We start from the raw sequence: 25,206 nt of genomic DNA on the forward strand, positions 1-25,206 counted from the left end.
TTATAAATATAAAATTCATTAACCTTCTGATTTATAATTCAATATTACACAGTATAGCTATAATAAACAATTCTAATAATCAAATCCTAAAATTAATATAGCATTTCTTTTGGTTTCCAGCAAAAGTCTGAAAGTGGTCTCCATATAGAAACAAAGTCTTTTCTTTAATTAATTTAGTTAATTTTGCCATCTCGTCCAGTTCTGTTAATTACACCATACATTCTTCCATTGTGGGAATCTGTAAGTTGTCCATCTCTGTGCATACAAAAGTCTTGCTGCAGTTATCATATATAAAAGCAAAGTACTATGTTTTTCTCCAACTGCTAATCCATCAAACCTAAAAGAAAAACCTCCAATTTCAAATGTACATTTTAAAAAGAATTCTCTGAATTCTTGATATCATATTTGATACAAATAATTCTTAGCCTTCAGACATGTCCATCAAAGGAGATAAAAGATTACTTCAGAATGATTACATTTTCAACATATCTTTGACACACCATTTTATATCTTAAGCAATTTATCAACTATTAAATAGCACCAACTTATAAAAAAATCTCTTTCAAATTATTGCTCAAAATGAATTTCAATTCCTTATTCAACATATTCTCCCACTCACATTATATTATATACATTTTGGGGGGCACTTAGTCATACAGTCCTTAACATATTCATATTTCATATTCATTTGCAGTTTTACTCGTATTCTAACCTAAAGGTAAACCTATTTATTCTTCTTATTGCACTTAACTGTTGTTGGTTTTGTCTTAGTATTATAGGCAAATCTAGCCATTCTGGTATGCATGTATGTATCTATAAATTATATTTATATGGCCACTTATCTCAAGGAACATGACTCTGGGCAATGTACAATAAAATCATAAAATAGCAAAATTAAAACAGAATATTACTAAGAACATTGATGTTACTTAAAATAGCTAAGTTAGTGCATTAAATATTAGCCCTTGGTGGAGCAGTGGGCTAATGCCTCCTTAAGTAACACCAGCTGCCTGCAATTAGTGCAGGTTCGAGTCCCACCAGGCTCAAGGTTGACTCAGCCTTCCATCCTTCCGAGGTAGGTAAAATGAGGACCCAGATTGTTGGGGGCAATTAAGCTGACTTTGTAAAAATGCTGCTGGGGGGGGGGCGCGAAAGCCCTAATAAGCAGGCATATACATAGAATGAAGGCTATTGCTAAGCACATTGATTTGTGCTTCTTAGATTGTAAGCCGCCCTGAGTCTTCGGAGAAGGGCGGGATATAAATGGGATTAAAAAAAGGGGGAAAAAAGAATGTACTTCAAGAGATCATCACTCTTTTAAACAGCTTGGCATTGTATATAAACCAGGCTACAATAGTTTGTTCAACAGACTATGTTCAACACAGCTTGTGAATCCTTTGATGCTAATAACATAATTAACAATGGCAATATAAACTGAGTGTTTTTAACCTACATCAGTCCCAGAATTAGCTACCTGCCTGGCTTGAAAAAATATCTATTGGCAGCAAATACTGTGAAACTGCTGCATTGACTCTAATGGTGATTAAATTAATTCCCTTTTTGATCCAGTACAAATAACTACAGATGCCAAACAAATGTGGAGCAGGTAATAATTAAAGGCTTCAGTTTCATTTGCATTGAGATTTTTCTTGTGCTGCATATAATTTTTTTCCAGGATATTTTGAATCTGGCTTTGCTGCAAACTATTAATCTCTTTTGTCTCCCTCCACTCATTTAAATCTTTATAGCTTAATGAGGTCTAATGGGATTTGTTAGGTAGGGATTTATTTGTTCTCTTTGTTAAAGAAAAACACTAATTCTAGGATAAAGTGTGTGTGGCAAATACTTCTTCATAATATTTAATGTAGGCATTAAAAGGGAACTGATTAAAAAAAAATGATCCATGGTTTTGAAAAAACGTATTGTATCCACCAGGTGGTTCTGACCTGATATTTTTCCAGATGTGTTGGACAGCAGTCCTTGTATCCAGCCAGCAATGGTCACTATGTCCTAACCAGCAAGGCCAGATTATGGAAGTTAAAGCCTAACATATCTAAAGGGCACAAGACTGAATTAAAACTGCTTTGCTCAATCTAATAACCACCTGATAGATAGCCTCCAGCTCGAATTCTTTATTTATTTATATCCCGTCTTTATTATTTTTATAAATAACATAAGGCAGCAAACAAACCTAATACTCCTTCCTCCTTGTCAGAATCCATTTATATCACATTTCATAATTGTATAGGTAGAACAACGTGCTATTTCTGGGGATTCTGCCATCTCTCCGAGGGGGGGGGGGAGAGGATGGTTACTAAAGCGATTTTCAAACAACAGGGGATGTTTTACTGGGGAAGGGAGGGGGGACAGACAGGTCTGGATTGTATCTTCATTTACAACTGAAAAGGAAAGCAATAACCATAAAACCAAGGAGAGTTCCCTTTCCCATGGAAGGACCTGACACCTAGCAACTGACGACAGCCTGACCAAATGGTTGAGGGGAGGGGCTGGAATGGGAATGGTTTATATAGGATTGAAATGTAACTTTTCTCAGATTCTGTCTTGTATTCCCACAATCGATTCCATCCTAGTAAACATTTTCCTTTTGGACTAACTTGCATCCAAGAGTTCTTATTTCCTAAGATGTGGATTGAGGTGGGACCTGACAGTAGACGGAATCAGCTTTAAGAGTCAACCTGGAAGGGAAAACCTTACCGGGGGACTTTGCAACAAATAAAATGTCTGGCGACGAAGCAAGAGAGGAGGGAAGCCCCATGGAGGGGGAGTCTTCCCCCCAAATGGAATCCCAGAGACAATGGGAAGCTGAAGCAGCATATTCCCCCGGGGAAGAAGCGGTGGAGCAGTACGACCGAAAACCCCGGTGGTCGATGGGCGTTGGAAGGAAAAGTGAGTGGGAAAAGGCTTCGGGAGAAACGACCCTGAGGCGTAGTAACCACCAACCGGAATGGAGGCAAGAGATGGAGAGTTCCCTGCACGCCAGCGAGGAGGAGCGGATCCTGGAAAAGGCCATTGATCTGATGAAAGCAACCCTGAGTTCACTGAGGGAGGAGAGAGCTGAAAATCGCAACCGAGGCAGCGCCTGGGGACGCAACTGGAAAGGTAACGGAGGGGATCCAACACCTGAAACCCCGGGGCCATCCAATGGAACAGGAATTGCTGCCTCAGCAGTACCCACCCACCCCAGAACCACAGATGGGGACCAGGATGAGGAGCGATACCGGCCACGGTGCAGACAACGCTCCAGCCAAAGACTCCCGCCCCTGGAAGTCAAATTCAAGGGGGAGCCATCACGACTGGGATTTTTCCTAACCCAAGTCCTCAGCTACATGGAAGAGTACGGACGGGACATCCCCAGTGACAAAACACGCATCCGAATTGTGCAATCTGCCCTGGACGGGACGGCTGCAGACTGGGTGGTGAACTTGCATGACTCCAACGCCCCAGAACTCAACGACTTCTACCGATTCATGTCATCTTTGAGGCGACGGTTCGAGGATCCTTTGGCTGACCGTAAGGCCCGGGAGAGAATCAAAGTGGTGAGGCAGGGCAGGCGAGCAGTGGCTGATTATACCCAAGAATTCCGAGCCATTGCCAGCAAGCTGAACTGGCCAGAAGACATCCTCCTTAGCCACTTCAAAGACGGTCTGAACTATGACCTGTATGATGCTTGCCTGCCTCGAGGAGACCCACCCCACCTCGACGACTGGTACATCCTGGCGGAGGAAGTGGAAATAGACCTACTGAAGAGACACCGCAGAGGAAAACCATGGGGCCGCCTGCCACCCGAGCAAACACGCGAGGGGGAAAAACCACCAGCCACAGCCAAAAAATCAACAAGTTGCTTCAACTGTGGGAGAGAGGGCCACCGTGCTGCAGAATGTCATTCAAAAGCCCCCCCACGAAAACCAGAGGCATCATCCTCCAAGAAGCCGGGGAAGCCCCAAGGCAACACAAAAGAATCTTCCATGAAGGGGACAGAGGCTGTAGAGTCCACAATTCCTGCCAGGAACTGGGACTGGACTCCGGCCTGCACCGCAGGGACGGTGGACAACTCGGAAGACAGCTCAGAGGGAGAACCATTGGTAAGTGGACCCCTTCCACCCATACTTAAGACAGTGACTATATTAGCTTCTCCTATGCCTGAAGCAGCCAAAATAAAAGCTCTGATAGACTCTGGGTGCATCCGCTGCCTTATCAGCCCAACGCTGGTGGAGAGATTGAGCATCCCAGTGAGGAGGCTAAAACAACCAATCTCTTTTAGTCAATTAGATGGGACAATAGCAGGGGGAGGACCAGCCACCCTAGCCACTTTACCAATCCACCTATCACTGGGGCCCCATGAGGAGGACATAACGTTTATAGTGGCCCCAGGCATGGAATGCCCAATGATCCTAGGACTGGAATGGCTGAAGAAATGGAACCCCGGGATAAACTGGAGGACAGCAGAACTCAATTTCCCAAAGGGGGGGCAGAAGAACTTAGACTCCAAAAGCACCCCCCCAACCCAGAGGGAGGAGACAGCAGCAGTGGGGAAAGAGAAGGGATTACCAGAGATACCGGAGGAATACAGGGACCTGACTGAGGTTTTCAGTGAGGAAAGAGCAGATGAGCTTCCCCCCCACCGCCCCACAGACTGCACCATAGAATTCAAACCTGGGGCAAAACTCCCAAAACCCAGGATGTATGCCATGAGCCCAAGGGAAATGGCAGAAATGGAGAGATTCATAAAGAAAAACTTAGAAAGAGGATTTATTGAGCCTGCCAAACCCAAAGTGGCCGCCCCGGTTCTGTTCAGGGAGAAGAAGGATGGGTCCTTTCGTTTGGTTGTGGACTATAGAAATTTGAACACAATTAGTGAATGTAATCTGTACCCCCTTCCCCTAATGAAGGATATGTTATCCCACCTATCGAAAGGAAAGATTTTTACCAAACTAGACCTGAGGGAAGCATACTACCGTATTAGGATTAAGGAAGGAGACGAATGGAAGACTGCATTCAACTGCCCAATGGGGTGCTATCAATTCAAAGTATTGCCATTCGGACTGCAAGGGGCCCCCGCAGTCTTTATGCAATTAATTAATGACGTGCTGAGAGAGCACCTATATAAGGGGGTCCTGGTTTACCTCGATGACATCCTTATCTTCACAGAAACCAAAGAGGAACATATCAAACTAGTCAGAGCAGTCCTGAAGAAGTTGCGAGCTGCCCACTTATATGCTAAATTATCGAAGTGTGAATTCCATCAGGAAAAAATCGACTACCTGGGATATCGCATATCTCCAGAGGGCATCGAAATGGACCCTGAGAAGGTCAGGGCAGTACTAGAGTGGGCACCCGCCTGCACACGGAAGCAATTGCAAAGTTTCCTGGGGTTTGCAAACTTCTACCGCCAATTCATCCCCGCATTTGGCCAAATAGCCATGCCCCTCACAAATTTGTTGAAAACGAAGGGGGGGTCACCCGTGAAACCCAGCCAGCCTCTGAAATGGTCAATGGAATGTCAAGCAGCATTTGAGAGGCTAAAGAGACTTTTTTCTGCTGAACCTGTCCTAAAACACCCAGATCCCAACAAACCTTTTGTAATACAGGCAGATGCGAGTGATGTAGCGGTAGGAGCCGTACTATTACAAGAAAATGATGGGGGGACATTGCAACCATGTGCATACACATCCAGAAAACTCACAGAAACAGAACAACGCTGGCCAATATGGGAAAAAGAGGCATTCTCGTTGAGGTGGGCATTACTAACATGGCGCCAATTTTTAGAAGGAAATAAAATACCTTTCCAGGTCTGGACAGACCACAAAAATTTGGAAGCACTAAAAACGCCCAGGAAGCTCACTCCTAAGCAAGCCCGCTGGTCCCAACATTTTCACCGATTCAATTTCACTCTCAAACACTTACCGGGGGGAAAGAACTTCCTGGCAGATGCATTATCCCGCATGCCCCAATATAACAGCACAAGAGTTACTGACTTTAAACCACTTGTACCGGAACAACAACTGGCAGCACCAGTCACCACCAGGGCACAAGAAAAAATGAAGCCGAAGGTAGATAGCCAAACTGGAATAGAATTCAGGAAATCTTTGGAAAGTGATGAATGGTTCCAGAAAAATAAACATGTGTGCACAATTAAAGATGGACTGCCGTGGGTGGGGGAGAAGCTATATATACCTGCCACACAGAGAATCAATTTCATGCAACTGTGCCATGATACAAAATCAGCAGGACACTTTGGCTTTGTAAAAACCTTACACTTAACTAAAAGGCAATTTTGGTGGCCATCTATGAAAAAGGACATAGAAAGCTATGTGGGTAGCTGTCAAATTTGCGCGATGGCCAAAAGACTGCAAGGGAAACCGCCAGGTCTGTTACAACTGGTGGCAAACCCCTCAGCCCCATGGAAAGAAATAGCCATGGATTTTATCGTAGAACTGCCAGAAAGTAATGGAAACACCGTAGTCTGGACTGTCACAGATCTGTTCTCTAAGCAAGTACATTTCATACCTTGCCAAAAAATCCCAACTGCAAAAGCATTAGCAAAACTTTTTGTACAGCATATTTACAGATTGCACGGGGTACCACAACGCATCATATCTGACAGAGGGGTGCAATTTACGTCGGCATTTTGGAAAGAATTTTTATCCCTCTTAGGAACCACCCAAGGACTGTCATCTAGTCACCATCCTCAGACAGACGGAGCTTCTGAAAGACTTAATAATATACTTGAACAATATCTGAGATGCTATATTAATTTTCAGCAGTCCGACTGGACGGACCTACTGCCTTTTGCAGAAGTAGCATATAATAATGCAGTCCACTCAAGCACAGGTTACACTCCTTTTCAAGTAGCTACAGGCCAGAGTTTCAACCCAATACCAGAACTAACCCCAAAAGAACCGGTTATCCCTGATCTGAAGGAATGGATTGCTCAATTACAAAATACATGGCCAATCGTTAGGAAAGCGTTGGAAGATGCCAGAAAAGCATACAAGACACAGGCAGACAAAAAAAGAACCGATCCCACACCATTTAGGGTAGGAGAGATGGTATATTTATCCACAAAATACCTGAAATCACTCCAACCCTGTAAAAAACTAGGACCAAAATATATTGGACCTTTTCCAATTAAAAGAATCATAAACCCAGTAACAGTTGAATTAGAACTACCCAAAAATCTTAGACGAATACACCCAACCTTCCACTGCAGTCTATTAAAGAGAGAACAACAATCACCACTACGAGAAAAAAATCCCACCACCACCACCCCCCATCATGGTGGAAGGAGAACAACATTTTGAAGTGAAAGAAATCTTAGATTCCAGAAAACACCATGGAACGATACAATATTTAGTGGCATGGAAACACCTCTCCTCCTCAGAAAATGAGTGGGTTAACAAACTCCATGTTAAAGCACCTAAGTTGCTTAAGAGGTTTCATACAGAATATCCAAACAAACCAGGCTAACATTTATATGTTTTCTTTCCCCACAGATGGACTCATCTTTTTTCTGAAAGGAGAGCCGAATGTCAGAATCCATTTATATCACATTTCATAATTGTATAGGTAGAACAACGTGCTATTTCTGGGGATTCTGCCATCTCTCCGAGGGGGGGGGAGAGGATGGTTACTAAAGCGATTTTCAAACAACAGGGGATGTTTTACTGGGGAAGGGAGGGGGGACAGACAGGTCTGGATTGTATCTTCATTTACAACTGAAAAGGAAAGCAATAACCATAAAACCAAGGAGAGTTCCCTTTCCCATGGAAGGACCTGACACCTAGCAACTGACGACAGCCTGACCAAATGGTTGAGGGGAGGGGCTGGAATGGGAATGGTTTATATAGGATTGAAATGTAACTTTTCTCAGATTCCGTCTTGTATTCCCACAATCGATTCCATCCTAGTAAACATTTTCCTTTTGGACTAACTTGCATCCAAGAGTTCTTATTTCCTAAGATGTGGATTGAGGTGGGTCCTGACACTCCTCCTATTCCCCCACAAGAACAATCCTGTGAGGTGAGTATGTATGTATGTGTGTACGTATGTATGTATGTATGTAGTATTAGTAGAAATATTTGGCATAGGTTTAGGAGGGAAGTTCCCAAGGTCCCATTCAGGTAAGAAACATGTTTTATTTTGGCAGTGTACATTCCAATAATCCAGTTGTCCTGAGAGTTACCATTCAGAGCAGATATATCACTTGAATAAATATTTCTCATTTCCTTCCAGCACATTACGTTTATGGTAATATTCTGCTTTAAACCTGAACATATATTTCTCCCACTTATTATGCAAGCTCTCAAGGGCATCTTAGAGTCATGAATTAAAGTAGAGGTCTAATTAGATCCTGTTTTGGAGGCTAAATATATTACTTGACTGTTGGTAAGAAGAGAGAAAGTAGCTCTTCAACTTGTTTTGGGTGACTGTATTAAATCAGTGGCTATTTTACAAAGACGGCTGTAGCACTTCCATTGGCTTTACATGTTTCTTTGGAAGAGATGTCAGCTACAGCTAACATTATCAACTAATAGGGCACATGTCTAGTAGTTCTGTACAATATGAATGATGCTCTAAAAGTCCATAAGCAATTGATGTGATTGAAAATAGGCGGGCAGTCAACTACTGGAAGGAAAAGAGAAAATTAGAGATGTAGAACCATAGGATGATGTGGAATCAATTTGTAAAGGTATAGCTCAAAGCAGCAAGGCAAAGCAGGAACTGTATGAACTGAACTCACTGAAAAAACCTATTCAAATTGTTTGTTTCTATTTTGTAAGTCAAGTGGCCTGTAATATCAACTCATGATAGTCATTTTGTATTAGGTGGCCATATAAATCAAAGAAGAGAGTCAGTTTGGCACAGTAGTTAAGGCGCCAGGCTAGAAACCTGTAGTACTTGGCACAGTAGTTAAGGCGCCAGGCTAGATTACCTACGGCAACACCTGCGGCTGGAGTCAACTTCCCTCCGTCCAGTGCGCTCCCACAGAGAGGGCCTCCTCAGGGTGCCGCCGATCAAAGAATGCCGATTGGTGACCCCCAGGGGGAGAGCGTTCTCTGTGGGCGCGCCAGACCTTTGGAACCGCTTACCGGTTGAGCTCCGGATGGCCCCCGACCTTCGCTCCTTCCGGCGCGATCTCAAAACATTCTTTTTTGAACAAGCTGGCCTGGTCTGACGGGATGGGGTTGGGTTTTTAAAACTAGTTTTAATTTTAATATGGATTGATTTTATGGGCATGATGTTTAATGGCTTTTTAATTTTTGTATTCGATTTTTACTGTGTATTGCCCTGTTCACCGCCCTGAGTCCTTCGGGAGAAGGGCGGTATAGAAATCAAATTATTAAATTAAATTAAATTAAACCAGAAGACTGTCCTGCCTTAGGGGTGACCTTGGGCCAGTCATACTCTTTCAGCCTTAGGGAGCAGGCAATGGCAAATCACTTCAGAAATGTTGCCAAGAAAACTGCAGGGACTTGTCCAAGCAGTCATCAAAAATCAAAATGGACTTGAAGACACGAAATAAATAAATTTAAGCAAGAAAGCAAAAGCAAAGCTTTCATCCTAGAGAAGGATAGTTAAAGTACTCTAGGCTCCAAAGGGACAGAAGCCACTTCAAATGTCTTAGCTTATCTCAGCATGCCACAAAGCATCATATCTTGTATAACAACAAGGAAATCAGAAAGTGTCTATCAATAAGATGATAATTAGCTAAATGAAAGCATGGAGTATTGCAATTGCAACACAACCAAATGAAATGTTTAAACACTTCCTGCTTTTATTGCTATGTTAGCCTTAACTCTGGAGTTTCATGCTGTCTTTAAAAAATTATGTGCTGCTCTTCTGGAAGCCATTAATCCAATTGTTTAACAAAAGAGGAAGGAGAAATAATGGTCTACTTATAGATATATAAAGTACATAAAATGTAAAAAGAGAAAAGAAAACTGGCTTTTTAAAAAAGTCTTTATGTACATATCTAACTTAATAGTAATATTTTATAACTTTACAGGCAAATCCCAATATTTTGAACATTCATATTCAGTATTTCTATTTTAGCTATATTAAAAAGGATGTCCACCTTTGAGTAAATCTGTCTTCAATTGTAAGATTCTTCAAACTACTATTGTTATGTGTATTTTTTGTAAAGCAATTTCCATACTTTTAAATACCCCTCCAATTACAATTACAGCTACCAATGCAATTAAGTGATAATTTTCCATAAGAAAGATGTGAAAAAGTATTAAATACATAATTCAATAGTATTAATGATGCCTTTCTGTTTATATGAAGATTTATAACAGCACAGATGACTTACAGAAATAAATATTTAGCTGTATTTGTAATTAAATTTAAATGTAAATGAAATGGAACCAGTTTTAGTTTTATCCTGGCCCCTCTTATTTCTTGTTTTACAGTACAGTCACTACCACTACTATGGCTAGAAACGTTTCCAAACTCTACCAGAAGGAAGTTTTTAAGTCTGTTGGATCAGGTGTTGAGCATAGTATAAGAACAGGCCAAGCCCAGATAAAAGAGCTAAGTTAGAATCCAGGAAATATAAGTAAAAATAGAGGCATTGATAGACATTATTCCCCATATTTTGCTATCCAAGACTATTTTGCTACTGCTTATATCTGAATTCACTGAGTTCTCTTTGTTTGTCCTTCTGAATATCAACTATGATTTTAAACAGCCTGGCATGACAGCCTTTAGAGTGTTGTCTTCATTAGCCCACCACTCTGGTGATACCATTTTCTCAGACATGGCATATACAATATGTTGTGTCTTCAGGGTTAGGTTTTGGAGTTGTTAAACAAAGCAAGAGATGGCTTCCCCAACTGCATCTGAGATCTCAAACAACTGTCTCCCATGACTGCTCATCTAATCTCTATCCCAAAGGTGCTTTTCAAAAGGCAACTGGCCTTTCTTGGGTTTTTTTCCTTCCTTCTTTCTTTCTTTTCTTTGAAAATGTTTCACTTCTCATCCAGGAAGCTTCTTCAATTCTGACTGAATGGTGGTGAATGGAAGGGGGGAAAAACAAGAAAGTCCAGTTGCCTTTTAAAAAGCACCTTTGGGACAACCGTGACCTGGATCATCAAGAATCTCCATAGAATCGCATCCCTACTTCTTTTCTTTCAGTGATCAGTATTCATACAATAGGGTCATAATTGTATGAAAGTTAAAGACTAAAAGTAGATCAAAAAGCTATACAAACTTGTCCTAAACCAGGGAAAACCAATCTGTGGCACTGAGATGTTGTTGTTGTTAACTGCAAAGTCGTGTCCGACCCATCGCGACCCTATGGACAACATTCCTCCAGGCCTTCCTGTCCTCCACCATCTTCTGGAGTCCATCTAAGCTCACGCCTACTGCTTCAGTGACTCCATCCAGCCACCTCATTCTCTGTCGGCCCCTTCTTCTATTGAGATAGGCTCTGAGATAGGCACTCGATTATAACTTGCATTATATCTAGGAAGTATGGGGGGGGGGGTGAAAGACAGTGGAATGTCTAGTTGAACAAAACTGGAGTGCCACAGTTACTCAGTTGATTCTAACCTATGACTGAATGATAACAATTGTATTTTGCCACACAAAATTATAGGACAGATCTATCAAATATGATAGGCATTAGCCTAGCGTGTCATTTGGTGCAAGATGCACTTTTATTAATATATTTGATTTTTTATATATTATGGAGGACTGTAAATCATTGAAATGATGTTCTTGCTGATTAATTGTTGTGAAATATTCCTTGTAGAAATATATATGTGGTGGGATGTTATAACTCAAATTATTTCTTTTTTTTGCGGATTTTTATGTGACAGAAGAACTCCCCTCTCTCTTTGGCAGAATGTCATAATATTAGGTCAACAACATTTTAGCTATATCATTAAGAATTTTTCCGTGCTGCCAGAGTAATTTGGAAATATTGAACCAAATGATACCCCACTTCCATTTTAACAATATTTGATCATGATATAGGAAGGGGATATTTTGCTGCAGTTTCTAAACCTATTCTTGCCATGCTGTGTATATGTAAGGAAAACACAGTTCTCTCTAATGCCGTAGATTATTATTAAAGAAGCTTTGGAAACTATTTTACTCCTAATTCTAGAACAAGTTGATTGTATTATTAGACTGCTGTATTATTAATATTTATAGGACTCAGTTTTTTACTTCAAAATGACCCACTATATCTCATCCCATTTCTTTTTAGTAATTATGGACATTAACTGAGCTACTCTGTAATGTGTGACATGGAAATGTTACTGATGTTCTTTTTCCTTTCTTTAATTTTATTTTGAAAAGATCTTCCTTCAAACATTTTAATTTTTCATACAAAATTTCTCTTCTGGGTTTTGATAATTAAGTTTCTTCAGCTTAGCTCATCCACATAATTTGTTTTGTTATACTGTAGTTTAGCATGTCATATGAACCCAACTGGTGTAAATGATAATTTTGGAATGTAAATTATAGTTTATGATTTATTATGTTATCCTGTTGATTCTTTGCAAAATGAAGGTATAAAACACAGTCAGTTAGCACTCTCTTCTTTCTTCCAAGCCAGCCCCTTATTAAATTACTAGAGTTTTCTCCTAAGACAAAACATTCTGTAATAAGGTTGGACAGTTTTACCTTCCAGTCATTTGCTGACTAGTTCCTGGCAGAAGAAAAAAGAAGTCAAGAGATGCAAAATTTCTTCAACTTTTATAGAAATGTTGAGAAATCCTGGAGAGAAGCTATATACATTGACGGAACCATGAAAAATGGAATCATAGGAGCACAGTAAGGGTGCTGTATAGTAATTGCTACAGCATGTATTAAATAATGTAACCTTCAGGATTTTTTAGATAGCTAAGGTACATAATTATATGCGTAGATAATGTCCACTGTGGTCCTCATATTTTCTACTGCTACTTGTAATACTAGTAATACTACTGTTACTGGATGAAATCTTGCTCAGTCTGGAAGCTCAACTTCAGACCTTGGAAATAGTATTAAATCTGTAATACTTTAGATGCTCTGTAATATTAAGCACAAGGGACGCGGTGGCTCAGTGGGTTAGGACACTGAGCTTGTCGATCAGAAGGTCAGCAGTTTGGCGGGTCGAGTCCCGAGTGCCATGTAACAGAGTGAACGCCTGTTACTTGTCCCAGCTTCTGCCAACCTAGCAGCTCAAAAGCACGTAAAAATGCAAGTAGAAAAATAGGGACCGCTATGGTGGGAAGGTAACAGCGTTCCGTGCGCCTTTGGCATCTAGTCATGCCGGCCACATGACCACGGAGACGTCCTCGGACAAGCGCTGGCTCTTTGGCTTTGAAACGGAGATGAGCACCGGCCCCTAGAGTCGGAAACGACTAGCACGCATGTGTGGGGGAACTTTTACCTTTACCTTTAATATTAAGCACAGTTTAGACTACAGTAGTGTGCCTAAGCGTGATCCAGTTTGAATTTAATGAATGCATACATTTAACCTTGAAGACTAAAAATAAATTCAGAACACAGCTATCAGATTACTAATAGGAATAGGTGGGTAGATAAACAATGTACCATTAATTAAAAAGAAAAGAAAGCAACAATTACTATTTAAAAATTCTCCAATCCCTCCAGAAACCCAGGGTCAAGACAGAAAAGAAAATACCAAGTCCATATAGGTACTTGCTATTGACCTTCCCTGTTTCTTTTATTCTCCTATCCATAATGTTATCCCATGGTATTACATGGAAGCTCCATCCTCTAAAGAGGTGGGGAACGATGGCCCCTTTATGACTTGTGGACTTCAACTCCTAGAATTCCTGAGCCAGCAGTTGCTGGCTACAACTGATTATGCCTGAGAACTGCACTAAGGACTGCCTTTCCTGTCCATCCATCAATGGAAATGCATGAATAAGGTCACCTTTCACACATTCAGCTGTATGCCCAGACAGCAGTAGTTGCCTTTAGCATCAGTTAATACAGGCATGAAATCTAATTCATCAGATGAGTTAAAGACCTAATAATAAAGAAGGAAGGAAGCATGTCTGGTTTCACTGAACAAATAACATAGATGTGACCTTCACTACCTTCAGGAGATTAAACGATGCATCTATACATAATATATATTCCACTTTCCCCAATGAAGTGGGAGTTTACCAATGTTATTTCCTTTTGCTAAGTCAGCTAAAATAAATATTCTGTTTAAACAAGAAAGATTTTTTTAAAAAAATAAATTCAGAATTTTATATGTGGGAAGTGAAGTTGTGGTTCAAAATAGAAGCACATTATTTACTTTTCTGATTAGGCTAACAGTTTTTCTTTGAAACTGCTTACCAAATCTAAATTAAGTAATGTGGGTTTGCTGTGGAGATAGATTCTCACTGAGATATTTGAGGAGGAGGAAATAAAAAGTGACAATGCTTGTTACGAAGTAAGGGGGGGGGGAAAAGCAGGGAAATATATTGCTCAGGTAAGGAAGTGTATCCCCAAAAAAGTTTAGGGAAGTTTCTCCCCAAAATAAAAATAAAGAGCTCCTATCAGAACTTGCACATGTATTAAACATGCATAATACCTATTGACAGAGACATTGAGTGGTATTAAATAGTGTGGCTTTTCAACCAGTGGTACGGGTACCACCTGTGGTACGTTGGCACCTGGCAGGTGGTATGTGACCATCCTAGAAAAGTGGTAGCGGGGGAGGGGAATGAGCTGAACCGGTGGCAGCACCGCACAAGTCTGAGCGAGAGATAGCTGGAGCTGCAGGACTGTCAGGGCTCAGCAGAAGCACCAGGATCAGCACCACTTTCCAGCTGATTGGTGCTTCAGGGCTGTCAGGGCTCACTGGAAGTGCCAGGATCAATGCCAGGCTCCAGCTGGAGCTCGGCACTGATCCTGGCATGTCTGCTGAGCCCAGAAGAAGTGCTGATCAGCTGGAATGTTGCAGCATCTCCAGGGTCTTGTGATTTACATTCAGATGCTTGGCAACTGATTCATATTTATGACGGTCACAGTGTCCCAGGGTCATGTGAAGTGACCAAAACCTGCTGCAACCACCCAGCAGAGGGGGCGAATAAAAACCAAACACCCCCACCCCACTCCCGCTGCCAATCCTCAACAGAAATGCTCACAACAATGAAAACCTCGGACAGGAGGAAGAGCACCACCAGGCAGGCAGGCAGTTGTCTTGCTCAGCTGTGGCTTGGGGGGGGGGCACTTTTTTCAGTGCCATTGTAACTTTGAACTGTCACTAAGAGAACTGTTGTAAGTTGAGGACTACCTGTACATCATTTTTTTCCTTTTTGGGGGGTGGTCATCAAGTTTTTGACACCTTGCTAGTCGACTGATGGTACTTGGATGTTGCCATATCCTAAAAGTGGTACAATGGGTGAAAAGGTTGAAAAGCCCTGGTCTATACTGCAGATGGCTGTAGACAAGTAAAGAATGAAAAAGATACTTGCCTTTGGTCCAAGGCCTGTGGTTAATCTATTGTATTTTGCGGGTGGGGCTGGGTGGTGTTTTGCTTTGTGTTGTTTTTAGATTGTTTTAGTGTAGGCTGTCTATGTGATATGTTTTATCTGTTTTCATGACTTTTTTTATTTTTTTATTTTGTATTCCACCCAATTGAATGATTATAATCCATTTTAATTAAAAATAAATTTATTTCTTGACAAGTGCTGGAGCTTTCAAACTTAATGTGGATATACAGTAATCAAAGCCAAAACCAAAATATTACTTATCAAACAGTGATTTAAAACAACTCTGCTGATTCTGTTACCAACTGAATGCAGTGTTGTGAATGTTACTGAAAATCCACAAAGTCAACATTTCAAGGTACTCCATTGTATCTTGACTGAAATTTGTAGCATGGAAGAAGAATCCTCCCAACATATAACAAATTAATTAAAAAAAATTAAGAAATTGGACTGCAATCATTTAACATGAAATATAAATTGGAAAATGATATATATTTGAACAGTGCTTTTTCTGTTGAACATCATATCTTTCTACAGAAGCATTTTGCAAAAGGATAGAACTAGAACTTTACAGTAAATGAATCCTTCAAAGCCAACATTTCTATAGATCCCTTGCAATTGGCAACAATATCCCTCACTTATTATAACTTTACATTTAATGAAATAAACTACACACAATCTGTTTTACTCACATAGCCTCCTCCTCTGCATTTATTTTATTCATTTAAAAGATTTGTATGCTCCCCTCTTCCCACATGTTACAGCACAATTTTGGATAGTTCACAACAATAATAAAATGCAAACCATAAATATATAAAATCATAAAACCAATAAAATTCAAGAAGTATTTAAAAATGGCACCCTAGTCATCTCCTAGGATGCCCCAACAGCCATCTATAGCAGTGGTTACCAACCTTTCTGGCACCAGGGAGACAAAAAATCATCTTCCACAGACTTGGGGAGGGAAATACAACAAAGGAAAATTATCCAGGTAACTCTCTTGGTCTGTTATTCTTTTAGGTATTTAAGACATCAACCAATTTAACTGATATATCCACTGTAGCACCTTTTTCTGCATCATTCTTGTAGTTTGGGGTTTGTTTGTTTTTTAAATTCTCTTTCAGATCAGTCAGAGCCTTGTCCAGTATCTTACTGGAAGACCCAAATTAGCCTGTCTCATTCAGGAACTCTACCACACTTTCCACCACCCTTGCCCTAAAATCACAAATTGGAGAAGAGTCAGACATTATCCAATATGTTGAGATCAAGATAACACTCCTTCATTAGATATTTCTAATGTTTTTGTACTTGCCAACTATAAATATATCCCTGACAAATAGAAGTAATTAAAATGTAGTAAATGTTGTGTAGCCGGTTCTGTGCAGGCAATAAGCGAGACAGAAGGTTGCAAACAGGAACATTGCTTTATTGAGGCAAACAGGAACAGAACTAAAACAGAGGCTGCTGCACAGCTACTTGTACAGTTGGCCACTAGGCAGCGGCCAATAGGTTTAAAGAAACCAATTCCCACCCCAAATCATCCAATGATCTTCTTGGAGACAACAATTCTGGCTTAGTCAGTGACCATTACACAGACACACCATTGAGCAAACTTAAGCAGCATTCAAACAGACATGTGAAACAGTTCAAGTAAAAACCCAATACATTACACCCTTCCCCCCTGGAATCCACACACATTATTTAAGAATATAATCTTGTAAATATGGTGGTGATCTACGTGACCGTTCAGAATGCCTGGGGGATCCAGGTAACTCCCAGTCTACCAGCTTGCCCACCAGGCTGGGTAGAATGGGACTCTTGGGTTCACGTGAGTCGGATTGACTTGAGTTCCTTTGGCTGGACATTCCTGGTCAGCCCAAAGCAAAGTCCAATGAGGTAACTTTGTCAGCGAAGCTGCTGCCTTGTTTGGGTTGACCTTCCCCATCAGGAGACCCATGTTGCATTCCCAGACTGTGTCCATCTACAACCACCTCCCCGTTGAAATGACTGAATGAGTCCTCAGAGCGTGTGAACTACTCTGTTAGGCTGCTGGTTTCTGGCTCTGGTTGCAGACCCGCTGTGAGGTCCTCACTTAGTGGCTGTTCTGCAAAACACTTTTGCAGCTGATTAATATGGTGGTGAACGACTCACTCCCATCCAGGGCCACCTCGTAGGAAAGGGGCCCTGAGATTTTGACAATTTTACCTGGCACCCACAAGTTCACATGCCCGTAGTTCCGGGCCCACACCCCATCACCTACTTGCAATCCCCTTGGTGCCTTTGGGTGTATGGTGTCTGCTGCTACCCAGTCAGGATGCAACCTGTCCAGTTTTGTGATTAACCTTCTTCCCCAGCGAAGCTCTGCTGGGCTCTTGCCCATTGCTGTGCAAGGCGTAGTATGCTGGCAAAGCCTATGGTGCCAATCCCCAGACACAATGCACTTGAGTGACTCTTCTGTCATATGCACCATGTGTTCGGCCTGCCGGTTAGTCGAGGGGTGAAAGGGAGCCGACGTTGCATGCCTTATGAGGTTAGCCCTCAAGAAGGCCTGAAATTCTGCTGCTGTGAACTGGGCTCTGTTGTCCGAGACTATTATGTCTGGCAGCCCGTGTGTGGCAAAATGCTTCCTAAGCACCTGGATGGTCCTAGCAGTAGTCATAGTAGATATAGGAATTACTTCCAACCATTTAGAGTGGCTGTCGACCACTATTAAAAACAGCTGTCCCTGAAGGGGCCCAGCGAAGTCAATGTGAATTCTCCTCCCATTGGTGGACAGGGGCCTGTGGCATATCTGGTCTGGACTGTTGACACGTGTAACACCCATGTACTTGGGCCTCGATAGCTTTATCTAACCCTGGCCACCAAAGGTAGCTCTGTGCGAGTGTCTTCATCCGGACTATGCCGGGATGGCCCTCATGAAGAGACTGAAGCACACGGTGCCTTAATGAACTGGAGACATAACCCTACTCCCCCATAAGATGCAGCCTTTATGAGCTGAAAGCTAATGTCTCTGTGTGAAGTAGCTCTGGAACTCTGGTCCTGGGCTATTTTTCAGCCAGCCGGTGTGAATCCATGACAACACTCTCCTTAGAATTCTGTCTGCGGCAGTTTTCACAGCAACACCCCCAGCATGGAGGGGAAGTCCAGACAAATCTTGAATTGACAAAATGCGTGCTGCTGGAGCCTGATCTGGCTCCACGTGTGGCAATGGCAGTCTGCTAAGGCCATCTGCATGGCCCATGACTTTGCCAGGTTTGTGAACTAGCCTGTAGCTGTAGACTGACATGAAAATGGACCATCTTAACATTCTAGGGGAAAGTATTTGAGGCGTCTGCCTTTCTGTGGTAAATAACCCCAACAATGGCTTGTGGTCAGTGGATGGCTTCTTAATGTGGAGTGCTTTTGGCAGGCCATAGCGCCTTCATAGCCCCACTGGCGGCTTCATCTGCCATAACGTCTTTTAATGCTTCTTGGAGCGAGAGAGTCTCCTTCATGAAAACTTTTTGTTGGAGCTCTCTACTCCTTAGTCCACAGAGATGAGATGATCTCAAAGCCTTTCTTCCAAGTCCGAGAATTGGCAGAGGCGCGAAGCTTGCCTCAACGCCGCAATGAACTCTGTGGCCATCTTGCTGGGTTGTTGTACTTGCTGTTTGAAGGCATGCCTCCACGCTATCACTGACAGCTTCAGTTGGAAATGGTCACCGAGCCGTTTCTTCAGGTCCACATAAGTAATGGACTCCAGCTAGGCCGGTGTGACTAAGTTCTCCACGATGTCGAACGTTGCAGACCATCTTTGGCAACTTAGTTTGTGCGAAGGTACTTCTCTACTCTTGAAATATAGGACGACCATCTCTCCAGGTGTGTAACATCGAATTCCTCGAGCTTTCTGACCTTTGACATGGCTTATGTCTTGCGTTGCCTCGTGCTGCTGCTTCTTGTGGGCCCTGGGACTGGTCCACATGGCGGGGTGGTCTCTAGTGTGGCTTGCTAGGCAGATAAAGGGGGGGAACCTGGTCCCTGCCAGGTGCTGTGCTGGCCTCACCCCTAGTGACTTCAAGCACTTTCGAAAAAGCAGAATCCCACCTTCATCGCCAGTGTTGTGTAGCTGGTTCTGTGCAGGCAATAAGCGAGACAGAAGGTTGCAAACAGGAACATTGCTTTATTGGGCAAACAGGAACAGAACTAAAACAGAGGCTGCTGCTCAGCTACTTATACGGTTGGCCACTTGGTGGCAGCCAATAGGTTTAAAGGAACCCATTCCTGCTCCAAATCATCCAATGGTCTTCTTGGAGACAACAAGTCTGGCTTAGTCAGTGACTGTTACACAGACAGACAGACACCGAGCAACCTTAAGCAGCATTCAAACAGACACGTGAAACAGTTCAAGTAAAAATCCCAATACATTACAGTAACATTACCAGACCATTTTCTTCTAGTCTTACTACATAGTTGAGATTACAATGTTGACAGACAGAAAGGCAATATCAGGAAACTAGGAAAAAAACAGGAGCCTAGTTAAATCTATCAAAAAAGGGGGGAAGGGTTTCCAGGAATCGGCAACTCTGTGGAGAACATACAGTATGTACTTCCAGTTTACCAGATCTTCAAGACCAACATGTGAATTCTCTCTTATGATTAGGACAGTTAAAGTTAGATTTCTGTTGGCTTGCTAGTTGTAAATTAACCATTTTGATTAAAGCATACAGTGTTTTCCTTTCACATATATAGTGGTTTTGATTTACCAGGGATTAATATCAGAATCTCACCAAAATGTAGAGAAACCTATCAGGCTTTTAATATTGTTCAAAGGAAAGTTATTAAGTTAAGAAATGTAGGACAATTCAAGTACAGTTTGCATAAAGTAATTTTTGGCTCCTTTCAGCAAGAGAGTTGCGTCATTTTCTTCCTTCATAATATCCTTTTCACTATCTGTATTTTTCTTTAAAGTTTTTAAGGTGCCTATATAAACGTGATACTTGCACCAGAGACCCCTGCAAGCAATTTAATCTATGCCAAATATCTGCTGATAAAAGACCAAGAAATGAAATGGCACAAAGCCAGTTTGAAATGTCTTTCCATATTACCAAGGATAGGGATACTCAGTGAGCTGTCATACTGTAATATTAATTGTATGGTCATAGTAAGAATATCCCAACTGCAGCTTATACTACCTTAATGACAAAAGAATAAAACATAACCCATTTTCATTCTATCACCACAGAGAAAAATATTGCTTGATGGTTTTCTAGGCATCTGAGGATTTTACACCACCAGGAAAAGGCACAGAGAAGGAGAAAAAGATAATCACAGCATTGAGCAATTGTAGTTGAGCATTAGCACCATGGGTGAAAAAGATTAGAAGGAGGAAGAGAAGGGGGAAGAAGAGAAAGAAAGACTGGCATAATTTTAAAGAGTGGACAGGGAGAATTTTCTTTCTCCTAGGCAAAATCCTTATCATCCAACAAAACTAAGTGATGAATGATGGAATTTCTTTGTTGATATTTCTGCAGCACAATACCTCAAAGCATTCTCTCTAAGGAATAAAGGAAGTCAAAAAGGAGAAAACTAGAAAGAGACTTCAGAAATAGATGTAGATAAAGGAAACTGTTACATGAATAAAACTCCATATAAAGCCTAGAGAGATTTATTGGTTAAATTGTAAAAGAGATACTATAAAATAATCCTTGTGAAGTATTTCCATATAAAGTATGTAGCTGAATTCTGCAATTCACTATGGTAGGAGTCAGTAATGACTACCAATTTAGCTGTTCCAAAAGGAGACCTGACAACTTGATGGAGAATAATAGCTATGATGGATATTGATTAATGTTGGTACCAATGGCTCTATATTTTCCCCAGTTATTGGAAAGGAAAAGATCACACACTAATATCTTGCTCCTGAGCTTTTCATAGGCCTCTATTTAACCAACGGAATAAGGTACCTTTTTACAGTCTTAAGTTTCTTAATTACTTGATGTTTGCAAGTTCTACCAGTCTTTCCTCAAAAGAACATTCAATTTTTCAATATATTTTATTCTGTCACAAATTTTCTTGCCTTCTTTACAACTGAGGGGGGCTTTTGCCCAGGTTCACCTGGTGCGCCAGTTGCGACCCTATCTGGACCGAGATGCCCTACGCACAGTCACTCATGCGCTCGTGACCTCCCGTTTAGACTACTGCAACGCTCTCTACATGGGGCTGCCCTTGAGGACCACTCGGAGGCTTCAGCTGGTGCAGAATGCGGCCGCGCGAGTTGTGATGGGGGTTTCCCGATACTCCCATGTAACACCTCTACTCCGCGAGCTGCATTGGCTCCCGGTTGCCCTCCGGGTGAGATTCAAGGTGCTGGTGATGACCTATAAAGCCCTAAATGGCTTGGGTCCGGGATATCTGAGGGAACACCTGCTGCCGGCATCAAGCTCCCTTCGTCCAGTGCGCTCCCACAGGGAGGGTCTTCTCAGGGTGCCACCGGTAAGAGATTGCCGGCGGACGACACCCAGGGATAGGGCCTTCTCAGTGGGTGCACCTGCCCTTTGGAACCAGCTGCCAGTGGAGCTTAGGACTGCCCCCGACCTCCGTTCATTCCGCCTGGACCTGAAGACCTGGCTCTTCAAGCTCTCTGGCCCAGGCTGAGAATTTTAATTTTAGTTTTAATTTTAATTTTAACTGGGGTTTTACTTATGCAGGGACGAATATAATTTTTTTAATCTGTTTTTAACTTTTGTATTTTTGTTTTTAATCACCCTGTAAACTGCCCTGAGTCCTTCGGGAAAGGGCGGTATATAAATGTAATAAAATAAATAAATAAATAAATAAACTGTGGAGAAAACTTTCATGGTCATTTCCCTAACATGAGAGTATGGGATGGAAAGTATCCTGGTGGCTAAATCTACCAGTGATCTTCAAAGAGAGAAAATGGAGGCAAAGGGTTGCATGTGCATACTTTATATTTATATGCCATTTTGTCTCATTTAATGGGCTATGAAAATAACTTTGAGAGACAGGAGGAAGAGCCACAGCCTAAAGTTGCAATAAAGGACAATCACTGACGTCACTGAAAGGGATGGGGATACGTTTTAATGTAATCCTCTAGTTCTCAGTCTGTTTATTTTATTTGATTAATAATAAATTATTTGATTAATAAATAGAGGAGGGCTGGAGGAATCAAGATGACACGCAAAAAAAATTAAATTACTTTATTAAATACATCTTTAAAAACAAACAAAATACCCCAATCAGTTGGGAACCAATAAAACCAAAACCCCATGCTATAAAATGCCAAACTTACTCCTGCACCCAAATCACAATATCCTATTGCTAAGCAGCCTCATAGAATGCCCTGATCCATGACCTGCCAGAAGAACCTTCCCCCCCTCCCAACCTTTCCTAAAAGAAACGCTGTGCAGAGTCAGGAGGAATAAACCTCTATGGAGAGACTCAGTCATCCAGGTCATGGTTGTTCCTAAGGTGCTTTTTCAAAAGGCAACTGGACTTTGTTTTTTTTCCTTTTTTGAAGATGTTTTGCTTCTCATCCATGAAGTATCCTCAGTTCAGACAGTCAAGAGAATGCTATGGCAGAAGACAGGGATAACAACAGAAAAGGGATAGCTGTGAGGTCCCATAATATGACACTGTTAAGCAATTTGAGCAACTGGGACATTTTAAAAATCTAAATATGTTACATCTACCTGAGGTTTAACATAACCGTTTTATTTTATGTTTCAAGTATATGTTATGTTGGAAATCAGTTGTACAATGATTTCCACTGAATTTTAACAGTGCAGTCTAACAGAGCAAGCAGACTAAGTTTTGAAAAAGTCCACCACCAGGAAATCGATGGAGGAAGGTTTCAGAAGTGTCTCACACCCTAGTTCTGTGGATTGCAATTTCTCCTTTGAAAAAAGCATTTGGGTTTCAATGGGCTCTGTCGCCTCACACCCTGTGCAAAACTGGATGCAATGATAGAAGCAACCTGGATGTTGGAAGGAGGTCTTTGCTTTACTGTGAAATTTCATGAGGGGATTGGGTTTTTGACCTACTATTTGAAAATATCCTTTTGTACCTGAAGGAATGCTAATGTAGCCATCATTGATTCACCAATCATCACAAGAACAAGGGAGAAAGGACAGGTAAAACTCTACAAACCCTCTTATTCTAACCTGATTTTGCATTGTTCTTGACTTGTTTTGCCAGGAGAGAATGAGGTACATTATTAATGGATAAAACTAATAAAAGCTGGAAATGTCATAAGGTTTTCTTTATTTGTTTGTGACTTCTTTAAGTTGATTGAGCAAGGATTGATTGATATTGATTGATATTTCTCCTGCCCTATCTATGCAAAAATTCAATGGCAAGTCCCAGTAAGGAAAACTGTTTCCAGTTTATTGCAAGGCAAGGTATTATGTAGTTATTCCTTTCCTTGCTTGTGGAATCAAGCTTAACTCATGTAGAATTTGACCATCACTCGTTCAATAACAGCTGGATTTGGGGTCAAATATCCTGGATCGTGAAGTTAATCTGAAGAATACAAATGATTGGGTTAGCAGGAAATTCTTCCTGGGTTACATAACTAGACTGACAGGTCACGCTGGTTGAAACCCACTGAAGCTAATAATGTTCTCACTGTTTCTTCTTTTTTAAATATAGATTTTATCAATAGAGAGCAGCTAGATATGAATGTAATTTTTTGTTTTTTTTGTTTCTGTTTTTTTAAAAGTTACAGATGCTGCTATTATTTTTCTTCTATTTTCAGAAACAAAATGGTGTTTATCACCAAGTAAGACATATGATGTTTAACTGCTAGCCATTAACTCCCACCCCAAAACGTGTTGAAAAAAATAAATTTATATTAATCACAAGATTTAAAATTAGTGGCATTACAGCCTGGCTTTGGCACAAGGCCCCTGGTTCCTTTGCCTTCATTTCCTTTCATTGGTAAAATGGGGAAAATAACATTTGGCTGTACTAGGAATTGTTCAGTACATGAAGTTGTACAAATGATTTGGGTATCAGATGTTATATAAATTTTAAAAATGCTACTATTAATATCCTACAGAAAAGGCATATTTCCTAGTTCCCACTAGATGACAACCCTTAAGGAACAGGTCCTGAATAAATATAGATTTTGTATATTTTTGTTTGAAGATGCTCTCCTTTACCCACTCTTGCAGATACAATGGAAACCTTTATCCTGACTTAGTGTAAAAAGAGGGCTGAAGGTGGCTTACAAGCAGATCAAATTATACTTAAAATACTAAACCTCAGAAACTCAGAATCATAAGAATGTCAGTCCTCCCAGGTAAGCCAGATGGAATGCATGACCAGATGAGCTAAACCTACTTTATTGTAAGCCTGCGTTAATAGAATCTCACAAGTCTGAAGTTACAAACTTCCCACTACTATTTTAAACTATCTGACTAATTAGGGTGGATCTTCCCCAAATTTCTTTCTCTGACCATTCAGTGACTTCAGGCTCCTCCCTTTCTTGTCTGATTGTTGCCTAGTCATGATCTCTTTTCTTCATCTCCCAATTCTTTATTCTTTTACAAAGATGGATCGTGGGGTACGCGAGAAACAGAATCCAAAAGATTTAATAGCAAATCAGCCTAGATCAGTGATGGTGAACCTTTTAGAGATCAAGTGCCCAAACTGTGCATCCCAAAACCCACTTATGTATCATCGGGTGCCAGGTGGGTGTGGCCCATTGGGTGCGTGTGTCCAATTGGATGGGTGTGGCCCA

This window comes from Vipera berus (genome assembly GCF_964194415.1).
Source record: "Vipera berus genome assembly, chromosome: 3".
Taxonomy (NCBI): domain Eukaryota; kingdom Metazoa; phylum Chordata; class Lepidosauria; order Squamata; family Viperidae; genus Vipera; species Vipera berus.